The sequence below is a fragment of the Chlorocebus sabaeus genome, chromosome 3 (assembly GCF_047675955.1).
Source record: "Chlorocebus sabaeus isolate Y175 chromosome 3, mChlSab1.0.hap1, whole genome shotgun sequence".
Classification (NCBI taxonomy): Eukaryota; Metazoa; Chordata; class Mammalia; order Primates; family Cercopithecidae; genus Chlorocebus; species Chlorocebus sabaeus.
Window position 1 is genome coordinate 9,478,615 of NC_132906.1, and position 18,986 is coordinate 9,497,600.

The 18,986-nt window shown below is 44.2% G+C and overlaps 1 protein-coding gene and 1 long non-coding RNA gene across 3 annotated transcripts in view; one reads left to right on the plus strand and one right to left on the minus strand.

The window, feature by feature from the left end:
• LOC140710759 (uncharacterized) overlaps nt 1-17,598 on the plus strand; it is a 39,633-nt gene extending 22,035 nt beyond the window's left edge. Inside the window, exons 2-3 of the long non-coding RNA XR_012091840.1 lie at nt 5,782-5,914; nt 13,757-17,598. This is a non-coding gene — a long non-coding RNA (uncharacterized lncRNA). The remainder of the gene's footprint in view (nt 1-5,781; nt 5,915-13,756) is intronic.
• HMGB1 (high mobility group box 1) overlaps nt 1-18,986 on the minus strand; it is a 154,982-nt gene that overhangs the window by 7,587 nt on the left and 128,409 nt on the right. The gene's annotated exons all lie outside the window — the stretch shown is intronic.

The window sequence follows — 18,986 nt, forward strand, 5'->3', positions numbered from 1 at the left end:
TTTCCTGTTTTAATGTTGATTTCTTTTTTAAAAGAAAATATACTATTGGTCTCAGGGATTTATAGTCTCGGTGAATGGACAATATATCACACACGCACATGAAAAAGACTATAATATTAAAGAGGATATAAATTGGTATACTGCACACGCAGTGTTTAAAGAGAATATATCTAAAGTTAACTTTTATGGTATTTTCACACATATTTACTATCCTCTGCTTCCCTCTACTAATCACTCAAATTTTATTTCATTTAAATCTAGATATGTATTTCAATACTATCTTATCTTCTCAATGTCTCATATTACAAAATATTCATGAGAATGATTAAGATACTTTCAGTGGCATCCGTGATATTAAAATTTGATGATTAGTTGAATATGGCACTATCAGTATTTTCCAGGATCAGTGTTGGCTTTGTACTGGCACGGCCAGCCACTTTACTGGTTGTCTATACCAGCTTGCTCCTGCCAGGGTATACCAGCTTGCTCCTGCCAGGGTGCATTTATGGCCACAGGACATCTTGAGAGCAATGGGCCCACACAAGGTTTCTATTTTGACAGGATGATATGGTGAGTAATAGGCACTGGAATTGAATAGACTTGGGTACAAATCCCAGCTCTGCTACTTACTAGCTGTATGATCTTGGGCAAGTTTTTAAACCTCCATGCTTCAATTCTCTCAGCTATAAAGGGGAGGGGACCACGGGGTTGTAAAGATTAAACTTTTTTTTCAGGTTTAAAATTACATAGACCCCCTCAATCCCACAATTTAGAAAACCTCAAGTGCAGTTAACCTTGAGTTTTTCTTCATATTTTGATCGTATATGAAGGCAGTGATTGCAAATCTAGTGAAATTTGTTTTTTTGTTGTTGTTATTGTTTGAGACAGAGTTTCCCTCTTGTTGCCCAGGCTGGAGTGCAGTTGCACGATCTCGGCTCACTGCAACCTCCGCCTCCCAGTTCAATTGATTCTCCTGCCTCATCGTCCCGAGTAGCTGGGAATACAGGCACGCGCTAACACGCCTAATTCTTTATTTTTAGTAGAGATGGGGTTTCACCGTGTTAGTCAGGCTGGTCTTGAACTCCTGACCTCAGGTGATCCACCCGCCTTGGCCTCCCAAAGTGCTGGGATTACAGGCGTGAGCCACCGCACCTGGCCTTGCTTTGTTTTTTTTAAATCCTAACCTCAAACAATGTTAATCTTCCCCTAGTCTGGTGATGGTACCTTTATTTATTCCCAAGTTTAACAGAGGCTGTGTCAGAGAGAAGAGTTTAAAAACCATCACTTGCAGGTACTTCATTTCTTATATTTGATTTTCTGTGATATAGGCAGGGAAGGACATAAAAAAGAAAGAAATTTTAAAATAAAACCTACATCTTCTAGCTCTAACCCCACAACCTTGATGTTCACTTATGATATTAGACCCTTTTCTTCTTCCACATGAATCCTTAGTCACAAGTTGACATATTTTACTTTACAGTTATTGGGTTTTTATTGTTATTGCTTTTGTTTTTTTGAGACAGGGTCTCGCTCTGTTGCCCAGGTTGGAGTGCAGTGGCAAGATCTGAGCTCACTGCAACCTCCACCTCCCAGGTTCAAGCAATTCTCATGCCTCAGCCTCCCGAGTAGTTGGGACTACAGCCATGCACCACCATGCCCGGGTAATTTTGTATTTTTGATAGAGACAGGGTTTCACCATGTTGGCCAGGCTGGTCTTGAACTCCTGACCTCAAGTGATCTGTCCGCCTCGGCCTCCCAAAGTGCTGGAATTACAGGTGTGAGCCACGGTATCCAGCCAAGCTATTGGGTGTTTTATTCCAAATTACAAAGTCATCCAGTTGAAAAGCCCTGAACACCCTCTCCCATGCTCAATTTAACCAACTGAATTACAGATTGTCATTAATATACTTTATGCCCTTCCTCCATCCCCTCTAGGATAGGGGTAGTACCTCTTTTCTGTAATCCTGTAATATTCTGTATATTAATTACTGCAATCACAACTGTGGTTCTCCAATGGAATCTGCTTGTCCCACTGCACTGTACACCTTAAAGGCAAGGACTCTATTTTTTTTTTCCCTGAGACAGGGTATTGCTGTATTACCCAGGCTGGAGTGCAGTGTAGTGGCACAATCACGGCTTACAGCAGCCTTGACTTTCTGGGGCTGAAGCCATCCTCCTACCTCAGCTTCCTGGGAAGCTGGGACTACAGGTGAGAGGCACCATGCCTGGCTTATTTATTTATCTATGTATTTATTTATTTATTTTTCGAGGCGGAGTCTCCCTCTCTCACCAGGCTGGAGTGCAGTGGCATGATCTTGGCTCACTGCAACCTCTGCCTCCTGGGTTCAAGTGATTCCCCTGCCTCAGCCTCCCAAACAGCTGTGACTACAGGTGTGCGCCACCACGCCCAGCTAATTTTTGTATTTTTAGTGGAGATGGGGTTTCACCATGTTGGCCAGGATGGTCTTGATCTCTTGACCTTGTGATCCGCCCACTTCGGCCTCCCAATGTGCTGGGATTACAGGCATGAGCCACCATGCCCAGCCCCGGCTAATTTATTTTTATTTTTTGTAGAGACAAGGTCTCTCCATGTTGCCCAGGCTGGTCTCAAACTCGTGGTGGGCTCAAGTGATCTTCCCACCTTGGCCTCCCAAAATGCTGGGATGACAGGCATGAACCACTGTGCCCGGTCCTGGCTATTTTTTTTTTTTGTAGACACAGGGTCTCTCCATGTTACTCAGGCTGGTCTCAAAGTCCTTGGCCTTCTGAAATGTTGGGAATACAGGTGTGAGAAACAGAGCCCAGTCCCTATCTTTGAGTCCCAAGCACCTAGCAGAGTACTTGGTATACAGCAGGCACTAAATAAAACCCATTGCATAAATGAATTAACAGCTGAAGGAGTGCATATTGCAAATTATTGTTTTAACCTTCCTCTTCTATCTTTAGATCTAAAAGCATTTAGGTCTTTCTAAATCAAAAGGCAGGAAAACAGAATAAGTGAATGTTAGGATACTAAGATTGAGGATAGGTGCCAATTACATCTCATTGATGTAACTTAAAAAGGGGGAGGCACAGCTGGAGGGTGACAGGGGATCTCAAATGTAGAGAAACACATATAGTCTAAGCATTTACCAGTTCCCAATTAGGCCAAGATCATTAGGTAGATACAGGGAACTATGGCAAGCCAAATTAGACTATCACAGAAAACTGCAAGATTGTCTGCCCAAAGATTGCTACCAATGGGCTGTTTATTGTTTTGTTTTGTTTTGCTTTATTTTTATTTTGTTTTATTTTATTTTTGAGATGGAGTCTCACTCAGTCGTCCACATTGGAGGGTAGTGGCGCGATCTCGGCTCACTGTAACCTCTGCCTCCTGGGTTCAAGCGATTCTCCTGCCTCAGCCTCCCAAGTAGCTAGGATCACAGGCGCGTGCCACCATGCCCAGCTAATTTTTGTATTTTTGGTACAGACAGGGTTTCATCATGTTGGCAGGCCGGTCTTGAACTCTTGACCTTAGGTGATCCACCCACCCTGGCCTTCCTAAGTGCTGGGATTACAGGTGTGAGCTACCGTGCCTGGACTTATATATATATATTTATTTATTTTTAATTAATTAATTAATTAATTTTTTGAGACAGAGGTTTGCTCTATCGCCCAGGCTGGAGTGCAGTGGTGTGGTCTCAGCTCACTGCAACCTCCACCTCCTGGGTTCAAGCGATTCTTCTGCCTCAGCCTCCCAAATAGCTGGGACTATAGGCATGCACTACGGTTTTTTGTATTTTTAATAGAGATGGGGTTTCACTATACTGGCCAGGCTGGTCTTGAATTCCCGACCTCGTGATCCGCCTGCCTTGGCCTCCCAAAGTGCTGGGATTAAAGGTGTGAGCCACCATGCCCGGACATATTTATTTATTTATTTATTTATTTTGAGACGGAGGCTCACTCTATCATCCAGGCTGGAGTACAGTGGTGCGTCTCAGCTCACTGCAACTTTGGCCTCCCGGGTTCAAGCAATTCTTCTGCCTCAGCCTCCCGAGTAGCTGGGACTACAGGCATGCTCCATGGCTAATTTTTTTATTTTTAGTAGAGATGGGGTTTCACTATATTGGCCAGCTGGTCTTGAACTCCTGACCTCATGATCCGCCTGCCTTGGCCTCCCAAAGTGCTGGGATTACAGGTGTGAACCAGCATGCCTGGTTTATTTGATTTTATTTTTAATTTTATGTTTGTCTCCCATGTTCAACCAAACCAATGGGTTTGTTTGTTTGTTTGTTTGTTTTTGTTTTTGAGACAGAGTTTCACTCTTGTTGCCCAGGATGGAGTGCAGTGGTGCGATCTCGGCTCACTGCAACCTCCAACTCCTGGGTTCAAGTGATTCTCCTGACTCAGCCTCCCAAGTAGCAGGGATTATAGGCATGGACCACCACGCCTGGCTAATTTTATTTTTATTTTTATTTTTATTTTTAGTAGAGACAGGGTTTCACCATGTTAGCCAGGCTGGTCTTGAACTCCTAACATCAGGTGATCCACCTGCCTTGGCCTCCCAAAATGCTTGGATTACAAGAGTGAGCCACCACGCCTGGTCTTTTTTTTTTTTTTTCTGAGATGGAGTTTTGCTCTTGTTGCCCAGGCTGGAGTGCAATGGCCCAATCTTGGCTCACTGCAACCTCTGCCTCCTGGGTTCAAGTGAGTCTCCTGCCTCAACCTCTGGAGTAGCTGGAATTACAGGCGCGCACCACCACACCTGGCTGATTTTTTGTATTTTTAGTAGCGATGGGGTTTCACCATGGCCAGGCTGGTCTTGAACTCCTGACCTCAGGGGATCTGCCCGCCTTGGCCTCCCGGAGCGCTGGGATTACAGATGTGAGCCACCGTGACTGGCCACCAATTGGCTTCTAAAACTTAAAAGGTGATCGGTTTGGTGGCTTATGCCTGTTATCTCACTACTTTGGGAGGCGGAAGCGGGTGGATCACTTGAGGCCAGGAGTTCAAGGCCAGCCTGACCAACAGGGCGAAACCCTGTCTCTACTAATAAAGGCCAAAATGAGTCTGGGTGTGGTGGCGCATACCTGTACTGTAGTCCCAGCTACCTGGGAGACTGAGGCACGAGAATCACTTGAACCCAGGAGGCAGAAGTTTCAGTGAGCAGAGACTACGCCAAAGTGCCACAGAGCGAGACTCTGTCTCAAAACAAACATACAAATAAAAAACTCTGATGTAAAAAAATGCAACATGCAAGGCCAGGCACAGTGGTTCACACTTGTTGTAATCCCAGCACTTTGGGAGGCCAAGGCAGGTGGATCACTTAAGGTCAGGGGTTAGAGACCAGCCTGGCCAACATGTCGAAACCGCGTCTCTATTAAAAATACAAAAATTAGCCAGGCATGGTGGTGCACACCTGTAGTCCCAGCTACTCCGGAGGCTGAGGCATGAGAATCACTTGAACCTGGGAGATGGAGGTTGCAGTGAGCCGAGATGGTGCCACTGCCCTCCAGCCTGGGCTACAGAGCAAGACTCCATCTCAAAACAAAATAAAACAAAACAATACAGAAAACAACAACAACAAAAATGCAGACTGGGAGCCGTAAGTTTTTCATTGGCTGAAGAATATTGACTTCTCCCAGTGCAATGAGTCCTAAAGTCAAGTTATGATTTCTCCTGTCTGCTTTGCAAAACGGGCCAGTTTCGGAAAAGGAGAGGAAACACTAACCCAAAATGTCTGATGAGGTCAACCATACTAAGGATCACATATACTGAAAACTTTTTTTTTTTTTTTTTTAGGGCGGTGAAAATAAAGGAATGAGGCATTCAGGAAAAGAAGAGAGCACAGGTCTGTGAACTCCAGACTAGAAGCAAGCATACTGATATCCAATCCCCTCAATTCACTATGCATGGACCTCTCATAGTCACCAAGGTCTGTGCTCAGTTTCCTCAACATTGCCTTAGGGCTGTCGCTACCTTCATCTAACTTGAAAGGATGTTTCATGACTAAATGGATAGGCAAGAAGAAAGACCAGAGGTGGAAGACAGGGAGGTGGTGCTATACGTATTCATGTATGGAGAAGGAGAACCTCTTCCCTCGCTGTTTAAGTACCTCCTGCCTCAGCCTGAGTTTTCTGGGGGAAATCAGCAGCTGCACTGTGGGCTGCATTGATGGCTGTGGCACAGAAAATTGTACTAAAGCTAATTTATATCAATAATTTCTCTAGAATTGGATTATTTTACTGGTTAGGAAGGGGAAAATATCAGACCTTTCCTTAAGAGGCCTATCTTCTGGTTAGTCAAAGAATGGTACACATGATGAGTGGAAAACGTAATACTAAAAGTTCTTTCAGAAAGTTGATCTAAGTTCAGAAAAGATCCCTATATTAGGTCTTGATCTCAATAATCACATCAAACACCGAATTCAGCTGCCCTATTAAAACTGCCTTATACCTTCAGAATAAATGCTTATCACACACCCACGCAGATGGCTATAATCAAGGAGACAGACAGCAGCAAGCATGGGTGAGCATGTGGAGAAAGAAACTGGAACCCTTATGCACGCTCGTGGGAATGTAAAACGTGCAGGTGTTTTGGAAAACAAGCTGACAGTTCCTCAAAAGGTTAAACATAGATAGATACCAGTTGACCCAGCAATTCCACTCCAAGGTATATACCCAAGAGAAACAAAAACATGTCCACACACACTTGTACATGAATCTTCATAGCAGCATTATTTATAACAGTCAAAAAGTGGAAACAACCCAAATGGCCATCAGCGGATGAATGGATAATCGAATGTGGTATAGCCATATACATACATATATATTTGACATTATGCTAAGTGAAAGAGCCAGACATAAGAAGGCCACATATTGTATGATTCCATTTATATAAACTATCCAGAACAGGAAACATTATAGACAGGAAAGTAGATTAGTGGCTGCCAGGGTTTGGGGAAAAAGAGAGTGCCTGCTAATGGGTATGGAGTTTCTTTTAGGGGTACAAAAATGTTGCAGATTAGATTATAGTAATGGCAGCATGACCTGGTGAATATGCCCAAAACCATTGAATTGTACACTGTAAGTGGGTAAATTGCATGGTGTGTGAATCATACTTTGATAAAGCTATTTTTTTAAAAAGCAATACATGTCTTATGAGTGGTTTTGGTTGACTAAGGAAAGACAGGAACAATGGAGCACTCCCACCTTGCCGACTTGCCTGTTTCTTTCTTGCTGTTTGTAGTGTTTAACACCTTGTGAAAAAGATGGTCCTCTTCGTTAGGTAGAATTTTAATCTATTATTGGAGTTACATATTTTGTGCTTAAAGTGTATTTTTGCTGCAAAATATTATAGTTATTTTAAACAAGCACTTTTATAGGGATACCATGGGAGGATTTTCTGGAGAGCCAGGGGTGACCATGGCTAAGTATGCCCAGCCATGAAGGGTTAGGACCGACAGCGTAAACTGGCTTCTCTCTGGCCTTATCTTCTGACCCACAGATGTGTTTTTGGTCAAAGCGGTGTTTTAAAAAGGTAGACATTGGGCAGATGCGGTGGCTCACACTTGTAATCTCAGCACTTTGGGAGGCTGAGGCAGAAGAGGAGTTCGAGGATGCAGTAAGCAGTGATTCAACCACTGCACTCAAGTCTGGGTGACAGAGCGAGACCTTCTCTCTCTCTCTTTTTTTTTTTTTTTGAGACAGGGTCTTGCCTAGGCTGGAGTGCAGTGGTGTGACCTCAGCTCACTGCAGTCTTCTCCCACCTCTCCCCTCCCCTCACCCCACCCCAAGTAGCTGGGACTACAGGCGCGCACCACCATGCCTGGTTAATTATGTTTTTGTATTTTTTATAGAGATGGGGGTCTCTCCATGTTGCCCAGGCTGGTCTTGAACTCCTGGGCTCAAGTGATCCACCTGCCTCGGCCTCCCAAAGTGCTGGGGTTACAAATGTGAGCCAATGTGCCCGGTTTGAGAACGTCTCTAAAAAAAAAAAAATTCCCCTGGTGTGGTCTTGGCGCTCACCTATAGTTCCACCTACTCACTCAAAAGGCTGAGATAGGAGGATTGTTTGAGCCCAGGAGTTTGAGGCTGCAGTGAGCTATGATCCTGCCATCACACTCCATCCAGCCCGGGCGACAGAGAGAGACCCTGTCTCTAAACAAACAAATAAAACCCAGAAAACAGTAGAAATCTTCACAATAAAAAATCCAGATATTTGGCTTCTTTTGAAAAATGAGTGATCTGATAAGGTTGGGTTCACATTTCCACATGAGGAGGATGGGTGGAATGAAAAGTGGCTGCCTCCCTCAAAGGGGTCAGGATTCCCAACCAGAGTCCCTGCCATTCCCTAAGTGGTTAGCCTGACTTTTCACCCAATCACATCACCTCCCTGGCCCCTGTAGACACTTGAGTTTGCAACTCCTGAGTTGGGGGCCTTAGCATTTCATATGATTGTAAACTGTAATTCTGAAATTTTCTTGATCAGAGATTATTTTTATAGGAAACACTTATTGTCATCATACAAACTGTAAAGTGGGGAACTGAGAAACAGAACTGTTGTGATATCGCAGATGGCATGTACTCTTTTTTTTTTTTTTTTTTTTCCGAGACGCAGGTAGCATGTACTCTCTTTTTCTCTCTCTGTTTTGAGACGCAGGTAGCATGTACTCTCTCTCAATTTTTTTTTTTTTTGAGACGGAGTCTTACTCTTTCGCCCAGGCTGGAGTGCAGCCTAATTGCAACCTCAGCCTCCCAGGCTGAAGCTCAGCCTCCCGAGTAGCTGGGATTACAGGCGTGAGTCACCACACTCAGCTAATTTTTTGTATATTTTAGTAGAGATGGGGTTTCACCATGTTGGCCAGTCTGGTCTCAAACTCCTGACCTCAAGTGTTCTGCCCACCTCAACCTCCCAAAGTGCTGGGATTACAGACCTGAGCCATCGCGCCCGGCCATCTTGTACTCTTGAGATGAGGAAGAGTGGCTGTGCTGCCAAGAGAGGATGCCTTATGACCCAAACAAAAGACTAGACAACAAGCTTTATTTAGCATGTGTCTCCCATGTGCTAAGCACTATACATAGATTATTTTGTTTATGGCTGGTGTGATGGCTCCTGCTTGTAATCTCAGCATTTTGGGAGGCGGAGGTGGGTGGATCACTTGAGTCTAGGAGTTCAAGACCCGCCTGGCCAACATGGCAAAACCCTAGCTCTACTAAAAATACAAAAATATTACCCGAGTGTGGTGGCACATGCCTGTGATCCCACATACTAGGGAGGCTGAGGCACGAGAATCACTTGAACCCAGGAGGCGAAGGTTAGAGAGAGCCAAGATCATACCACTGTGCTCCAGCCTGGGCAAAAGAGCAAGACTCTGTCTCAAAAAAAAAAAATTTTTTTTTTGTTTAATCCTAACAGTAATCCTATGAGGCCAGGATGCTTATCTGTCTTTTACAGACAACACTAAGGGAGGCTCAGAGAGATTCACTGAATTGTCCAAGGTCACACAGCTAGTTAGCAACAATATTGACCCAGTTCTGAGTCCAAAGCTTTGTGTTTTCTCCACTAAAGCCATATGATCTTGCAGTTATTAGCCTAGCTAATAAAATAAAAACGGTATCACATTTCCCCACCTAAATATGCATCATTGCCCCGTGGGAATACTGACATGTGTTTGAAATGCACAGTTCACATTCTTGGCTTTCAAGGTCTTTAAATAGGACCCTTACAGTTTGCATATATAAAATCTGAAAAAAGTTTCATGAAACAATACCTACCATTATTGTGATGGACCCGATTTTTTTTTCTTCACATCTTTAAATTTACTTCCCAACCCATCCATAGGCCCTGTGGTTTGTGAAACATGGAATTAGAGCAACGGTAAAGAAGTTCCATTTCCCATCCAGGGGAACATCAGGCCTAACTGACAAGTGCAGGTGCTGAGGCTGATTGAATAGGACAGAGAGGAGCAGCCAGGGGAGATGCCGAGCACCCAGGGCCTGCAGCCAAGCTCCCCAGCAGACCAAATGAGGCTTGTGCCAACACAGTGGGCCTGTCCCAAGCCCAGAGAAAGGCTCTGAAGACAGAAAAGGGGACTGCCTTGCTCTGCCAGGGAGGCCCAAGATAAAAAGCAGCATTCCAGGCCAGAGAATGCCAGGAAATGCAAAGATGCTTGCAAATTCCTGAAGCCTAGGAGAGAAATCCTGGCAGACCTGACAAGTATCTTCCTCACCTAAGTGAGGTTCCCCTCCTTGGATTTGCCTCTAACGAAAGTCACAGGCTGGAAATGCAGAAGTCCCTCTGCCAGTGAGGAGCTGGACCAGTTGGGACAGACAGCCTTTACCATCCAAGTTACCAGGCCTTTTTGTTTAAAAAACACTGAGTGCCCAAAGTGGCTTGTAAGGGTAAACAGAGGGTGACTGCTAACGCATACCTGAAGGTGTTAAAGAAAAAAAAAAATCAACAACAAAAAATGTATATGCTTTTTCTGAAAGGTTGCTGTTGATCCTTTTTCTAAGGTTTCCTTTTTACTTACAAGAATGGAAATGAGGAAGTAGGAAGGAGATAGCACGCTTCACTATGGTCTAGCGTTTAAGTACTACCAGCAAATTGATAGTCATGTTCAGAAATGAACTCTGCCTTCAACACACTCATGGCATTTGACCACTGATTTTGCTTCTAGGAAATATTTAGAAATAAGTAAAAAGTGACCAGGCATGGTGGCTCACTCCTGTATTCCCAGCACTTTGGGAGGCCAAGGCGGGAGGATCACTTGGGCCCCAGAGTTCAAGGCTGCAGTGAGCTATCATTGTACCTGTGAATAGACACACTCCAGCCTGGGGACAGAGTGAGACCCTGTCTCCAAAAATAATTATTTTTAATTTAAAAAATTATGAATTGGAGCATTATTTATAATGTGGAAACAACCTAGATGTCCAATGTCCAATGAGAGGTTTGGCTAAATGCATTTTAATCCACCTTTATGATGCATTATTATTATTATAATACTACCAAATTCTTAAAACTGAATGCCTTGCAAAATATACACAATATACACAATATACACATTCTAAACTGAATGCCTTGCAAAAATATACACAATATCTTATGAGGAAAACTATTTTCAGAAGGATCCCTAGTTTGAAAAAGAGTATGTATGAATCCAGAAAAGACTGCAAGAATATACTAATATTTCTGATGGAAGATAATCTTTGCTTTCTTTTTCTTTTCTTTTTTGAGACAGGGTCTTGCTCTGTCACCCAGGCTAGAGTGCATTGGCACAGTCATAGCTCACTGCAGCTTCAAACTCCTGGGCTCAAGTGATCTTCCCACCTCAGCCTCCCAAAGTGCTGGGATTACAGGCATGAGCCACATGGTGCCCAGCCCCCAAATCCCAATTTCTTTTTTCTTTTCTTTCTTTTTTTTTTTGAGACAGAGTCTCCCTCTGTCACCTAGGCTGGAGTGCAGTGGCGCGATCTCAGCTCACTGCAACCTCTGCCTCCCGGGTTCAAGCGATTCTCGTGCCACAGCCTCCCAAATAGCTGGGCTAAATCCCAATTTCTAAGAGATGAAATGTGCTACTAGAGGACTCAAAGATTCAGATAATTCTACAAATTCAGCATTACTCTAGAAACTGTTCCCTATGGGGAAATATTCCCTATAAAGATAAATATGCACATTTATCATCGCTCTAAACGTTTACCTCTTGTCACTATTGATGTGTCTTCTCTAATAACTATTCATTCTTTCCCTATAATTTGGACCTTAGTCCAAATCTTTGCTTCTCTTCTGCTCTAAGACCTCAGTGACCAACTCTCCTTAGAGGCGTTTTAAGCACTGTCATTATGTAAATGACCCTTGGTTTCCATTCCAGCCCCAGGCTGTATCCTGGACTTCAGACTCCTATTCCCACCCCTCACCAGTTTTGCAAGCTCTCCCGTTTGCCCTCTAAACCTTACCTCTTTCCGATTTCCCTACCTGCAGAATTCCCACACTGGCTCAAATTCTAGCAGTTGTTTTTGACTCCCCTTTCTTCCTCTCGTCTCACACCAACTTCAATAACATTTAAGTCACAAGACTTTTTGAATTCTTTTTTTCATTTCTTTTGTTCTGGCATTTATTGTTTTGTGGTTAAGAATGGAGGCTTTGGAACCAGACACCTCTAAGGTTAAAATCCTGGTCCTGACTAGCTGTGTCACCTTGGGCAAAGTGAATGAACATCTCTGAGCCTCAGCTGCTTCCATAAAATGGATGATTTCTCCTTTGCAAGAGGGTTGTGAGTTTCAATGAGCTCATATACCTAAAGAGCTCAGCCTACAGTGTAAATCGCTTAGAACACTGTAAATGATCAACAGATGTTGGATGTTATTATAATTTTCCTAATGCATACAACTCCACTGCTTAAAAAACTTTTTATTTAATTACAATGTTTTCTTCCAAATTAACTACAAAATCCTCTTCTGGCCCTCAGGGCCCTCCCTAATCTGGCAGTTTCTCTCTTGCTTTCCCTCCTGCTGCCCTCCTGATTTCTAATCAAACTGGACCTTGTACTTTCCCACCTTCGAGATTCTGGTCACACTGTTTCTCTGGCCTGTAATGTCCTTCCCCCTCCTCTGCTGCTAAAACCCCGTCTCTCCTTTTAAATGTTTACTGTGTGACAATAAAGATGCTTTTGGAAGTTAAAGCATGTGATTTTCTACATATAACCAGAAATCGTAGAAGCTCATAAATTCCTTCAAAATGTATTGCCTTGTGTGGAATATTTACTTTGACACCAAAATGTGTATTCGTTAAATTCAATGAATTCCGTCTGTGTTTCATTTATTTATATATTTGTTTGTTCATGTGTTTATTTTAATTTTAGAGATGTGTAGAATATTCACTTTGACAACAAAATGTGTATTCACTAAATTCAATGAATTCAGTCTAGGTTTTCTTTAAATATATATTTGTTTGTTTATTTTAATTTTAGAGATGGGGTCTCACTATGTTGCCCAGGCTCAAGGGATCCTCCTGCCTTAGGCTCCTGAATAGCTGGAACTACAGGAGAGCCACTGCACTCAGTTCTAGGTTTTACATTTGGATGAAACCTGTTTAGATTAGCCCAGTTTCACGGGAGCAGTGTGGGTGATGTAGATGCCCTGGGTGAAGCTGGTAGAACTCAGGGAAGGAGAGCCAGGCCTCAGTGAGGACCTACTCCCTTCTATGTCAGTCGCTCTCATGCAGTGCTATGGTTCCTCTGGCACCTAGTACCGCCACTTTCCCTCCTTCCCTCGCTCTTTTTTCTGTCTCCTCCCCTCCCCGCCCTTCTCTCTCATGCTTAGCAAACACAGTGCCTAAAGTACCTAGTTCCTGGGATTTATTCGTGCCAAGTGGCTTTGGGGAACAAGTTTTTCTCAAGTCCAAGCATCAAAAGGCACTTATTTCAACACTTCAGGGAAAAGTAGTAACTAAGGAAATCAATAATCTCATCCCAAGCAGAAGAATGGATTTTTGTGAGAATCTATGGTTTCCTGCTCAGCTTTTTAAGGAGGTGTAATATTAGTCTCTTGAATCTTTTTCCTCTTGTGTGTGTGTTTTTTTCTTTAACCTTACCTTAAGAAATAAATGTAAACTTGCAGGTAGAAACTATGTCCTGACCTAAGTATTATATGATAACAAGTTGTTTTCAAGAACTATATGTTTGTTAAAGACAATTAGAAGACTCAAAAAAAAAAAAAAACTTTCATGTAGCTATACATTCTTCAGTGGCTAGAACTGAACTTTGGATCTTTTTCAGAGGGATTTTTTGATGGAGAAAAAAACAAAACAAACAAAAAAAAACACGGATGAGATTAGAAGAGGATCTGCTACAACAACAGAAAAAGAGAATGCCAAGAAGGGGAAGAGTGAAGGCTGGAGAGCGGAAGCCAGTGCCAAAATGTTCCGAAGCTACATCTAAGAAAGGTGGCCTGAGGGAGACTGGAAGCACTAACCGCTAAACTAAGGCTTAGATCTTATCTATGTCCAGAAGGAGTAATAAGAAAGAATGTGTATCTCCAAAAGCTGAAAGATTTGGAGAGGACCCAAGGCGGAGGCCTGGCATTTTTCTAAATTGAGATGCCAATCCCATCATAGTTTAGGACTGTAAGATTCAAGGATGGAGACTGGCTCCCCCAGTGGGGCAAAATCAGTGGATGGGACCCAGCACATCTGCCATCGTGATGAAAACAGTAAACCGCTACTGAGGCTTCACTCTTGAAGTGTGCCTCTGTCAGACCCCAGTTATCCAAGGCTGGTGCTCGGGAAAAAGGACTCAAGTCTCAGAAGGCCAGGAAGCTGCTGTCTTACTCCGCCTGCTATGCCAGCTCCATGTAGGTATTCTTAAGTCTTTTTTTTTTTTTGACATGGAGTCTCGCTCTGTCACCAGTGCAATAGTGCCTCTTGGCTCACCACAACCTCCGCCTCCCAGGTTCAAGCGATTCTCCTGCCTCAGCCTCCTGAGTATCTGGGACTACAGGTGTGTGCCACCACACCCAGCTAATTTTTGTATTTTTAGTAGAGATGGGGTTTCACCATATTGGCCAGGCTGGTCTCGAACTCCTGATCTCAAGTGATCCACCTGCCTCAAGGTATTCTTAGTCTTAAATGTGCTACTGTAGACACATAGTATTGTCACATAGGTTAATATTTTTCTTGGAGAAAGAACTGAGGGAGGACAACTGAAGGTACTCTCTCAGGCAACATTTTCACTTAGGAAAGTTCTAAATTTAGTTTGTATCCATTGCACATCCCTCCTCCTCTGCCTTTCTCTTTTCCCTTCTCTCCATTGTCTGAAAGATTAAGTAAAACAAAAACATACACACAAAAGCAACAGGGAGATGAAGATGGTAAAGACCAAGCTCATGTTTTATTAGAGTTAGCAGACAGTGGTGCTCAGGCCGCAAGTGTCTATGGTGGGGCCAGGAGGGGGCAGAAACTAGGATTTATCGGGCATTAGCCATCTGCTAGGATCATAAATGCTCTACCTCATTATAATTCTCACATCAAGCCTTTGAAGTGGGTGTTATTTTCCTTATTTTACAGGTGAGGAGATTAAGGTTGCCTAAGCTTACCCAGCTAGTGATCCAAACCCGTCTTTCTGGCTCTGAAGCCAAGTCTGACCTGACACCTTCCATGTGTGTCTCTTTCCTATTCCCACCTTTGTCATTAAAACCAACAGTATCAGAAAGACACGCTCCAAAGGTAGCAAATGACAATGGTAGCGACTTCAAGGGTCTTTGTGGGAAATAAAAAAAATAAAATAAAAAATGAAGTCTTTACCAATTTTTGTTGTTGTTGTTTAAATAGAGACAGAGTCTTATTCTGTTGCCCAGGCTGGAGTACAGTGGTGCGATCATAGCTCACTGCAGCCTTGACCTCCCGGGCTCAAGCCATCATTATGCCTCAGCCTCCCGGGTGTCTAGGACTAGAGGTGCACACCACCAACTCCAGCTATTTTTTTTTTTTTTCATAGAGACAGGGCATAGCTATGTTGCCCAGGCTGGTCCTGAACTTCTGGCCTTAAGCAATCCTCCTGCCTCGGCCTCCCAAAGTGCTGGAATTATAGTGTGAGCCACCATGCCTGGCCCTTTACCAATTATTGAGGAGCAATCGTCTTAATGTTAAGATGACAGGTCAGAGAATATAGCCAAGGGGTAGCAGCTCAGCACTCCTCACCCACAGGTGAGCAAGCAAAGCAAACACAAGACCCCACTCCATTCTGCATCCACCAGCACTTGGAAGGCTGGCACGGCCATAAGGTTGCCATGAGAATCACCTTTGTGCTCATCATTAAAACCTTGTCTGGGGGTCCTGTCACTCAGTTGCCTGGGCCAGAAACCTGAGGATCATCATTCACTCCTCTCTTTCCCTCACTCCCCGCAATCAGCAAACCCTCCAGTCCTAGGGATCCTACCTCTTTAACGTGTGTCTCTGATCCCTGTCACTTCCCTTCATTTCTGAGGCCACCTTCTCCTGCTCACTCTACTCCGACCCTGGGCCTTAGTGTTAGGAAACTCTAAGTGACGTTTCTAAGGTAAATTATGACATTATGATCATGATATTCCTCTGCTTAAATAATTCCTGCATGACTCCCTGTTGCCCACAAGAGAACGTGCAAATTTCTTTTTTTTTTTGAGTCAGGGTCTCCCTTTGTCACCCAGGCTGGAGTACAGTGGCATCATGTGGGCTCACTTCAGCCTCTGCCTCCTGGACTCAAGTGATCCTCCCTCCTCAGCCTCCTGAGTAGCTGGGGCCACAGACACGCACCACCACACCCAGCTAATTTTTAAACTTTCTGTAGAGATGGTGTCTCACCACGTTGCTCAGGCTGGTCTCAAACTCTTGGGCTGAAGCAATCCTCTTGCCTCAACCTCTCAAAGTGCTGGGATTACAGGTGTGAGCTACTGCACCAAGCCGAATGTTCAGCTCTTCACAGAGCCTCCTAGGCCACTCATGCTCAGGCCCTGCTTCTCTGTCCTGCCCCCATCCTGAGCCACTGGGAGGTCCTGGGATGGTCTTGCTCCCTCAGGCCTTGATGTCTTTCCAGCAGGATGACCCTACACCTGTCCGACTCGTGCTTTTCTTTCAGCTCTGAGAAGCTGCCCCTGACCATCCCATTCAAAGCCTGGCTCTGGGGGAAGCAGTCCCTTGGTGCCCTCCATCCCAGTCTGAGCTGCCCCTCCTTGGCAATGTCTCCAGGGCCAGGGGCTGCACTACCCAGGCATCTGTGGCTTCTCCTCTGTAAGCCCCTCCAGGGCAGGGTGTGCTTTCTTCCCCATTTTCCCCAGCATCTAACCTCCAGGAGCCACTCAGTTCATAATTAAATGTCTAAAATGATGGCCGGGCACGGTGGCTCATGCCTGTAATCCCAGCACTTTGGGAGGCCGACGCGGGCGGATCACAAGGTCAGGAGATGGAGACCATCCTGGCTAACACAGTGAAAACCCGTCTCTACTAAAAAAAAAAAATACAAAAAATTAGCCAGGCGTGGTGGCGGGCGCCTGTAGTCCCGGCTACTTGGGAGGCTGAGGCAGGAGAATGGCGTGAACTCAGGAGGCGGAGCTTGCAGTGAGCTGAGATCGTGCCACTGTACTCCAGCCTCAGCAACAGAGCGATACTCTGTCTCAAAAAAAAAAAAAAAAAAAAAAAAAAGGTCTAAAATGATAAAGTGGGGAAAGTAATGAAGGAATGAGAGTCTATTAACGGCTTTGCTACCAACTACTCTATACATGCTACTAAAACTCTGTGAAGCAGGATGCTATTTTGCCATCCCTGAAGTAGGATCTTCACCACGTTCCTCACCCTCCATCCCCTACAACCGCTATTCTGTCTCAGGGACTGGGATGGGTATAAGAGCTTATCATATTGTTTTGGTTTTTGGTTTCACCATTGAGAAAAAATGGGCCAGGTGCAGTGGTTCACGCCTGTAATCCCAGCACTTTGGGAGGCCAAAGCAGGAGGACTGCTTGAGCCCAGGAGTTCAAAAGTAGCCTGGGCAACATTGTGAGACCCTGTCTCAAAAAAAGAAAGAGAAAGAGAGAGAGAGAGAAAAAAAGAAGATAAAGACGAAGAAGAGGAGGAGGAGGAGGAAAGAGAAGAGAGGAGAGGAGAGGGGAGGGGAGGGGAAGGGAAGGGAAGGGTGGGGAAGGGAGGGAAGATGACATGGAAGTGGAAATACACAGTGCAATCTTTTATTCTATAGATTACTCTTCTTCTAGGAGACAAAGAGCCAAGGGGATAAACAGCCAAAGGACCTCTCACAGCTGGGTACATATGCAAAAAATGGAAGATAAGTATTAATATAGCAAAGAGTGAAGTATTTCGTGGAAAACATTTTTTTTCTTTTCTTTTTTTTTTTTTTTTTGAGACAGAGTCTCACTCTGTTGCCCAGGCTGGAGTGCCATGGCGCGATCTTGGCTTACCGCAGTCTCCACTTCCTGGGTTCAAGTGGTTCTCCTGCCTCAGCCTCCCAAGTAGCTGGGACTACAGGTATGAGCCACCATGCCCAGTTAATTTTTGTATTTTTATTAGAGAAGGAGTTTCACCATGTTGGTCAGGCTGGTCTCAAACTCCTGACCTCTAGGGATCCACCCATACTGGCCTCCCAAAGTGCTGGGATTACAGGTGTGAACCACTGTGCTCAGCTGGAAAACATTTCAAATGTACTTTTAAGATGAGTAAGATGAGGGACCCTAACTCCCATTTATAACATAGGAAGGCAACTTGGGAGACACTGGGGGCAGCCCCCAAAGGGCACCAGCTCAGCGTGCCGCAGCCATCACAAAGCCACCAAACTGTGCAGTGTCACTGGGAAACACAGAAAACACCACTCTCCTGCCTTGAGTACCTACGACTTTTTTCAGAGCCAGGGGTTCTTTAGAGATGGGCAATGAAAATAATCAAGTGCATGCTGAGACTTATCAATAAACATAGATTTATAAAGAGAAGAAAAAATAGCAGATCTGCAATCACTGACGTCAAAGGAAAAGCGGGAGCATGAGGAAGATTATTCAGTCATGAAAAGCACAGGTAGGGTGAACCTGTAAGAGTAGAAATAGTGGAATTCCTTAAAGTTTGACCAAAGTAACTTAGGGACACTTATGGGGAAAATATTACAGTATCTTACAATAGTATTTTAAATACTCTTTGCTATTCATTAGACTAGTAAGTATTAGTTTAAGAAGATTTATGGAATTTTAGAACACAGTTATAATCAAATCCAGCACCCCTATGTCTTAGATGAAGGAAATTGGGTCTAGAGAAGGTCAGTGCCTTGCCCAGGGCCATACATCACCTTACAGCAGAGCTAAAGCTCGAACTCTTGATTCCTATTAATGCTTTTTCTATTAGATTATTTAATATGAAAACACTATGACTGATGATAGAGGCCCAAGGTAGAGACGTTGGAGACAAGGCCAGATAAATAAGGTATTGTTAAGGAAAACCAGGAGTGTTGCACGGCACTACCCTAAAAGTTTGAGGCTGAC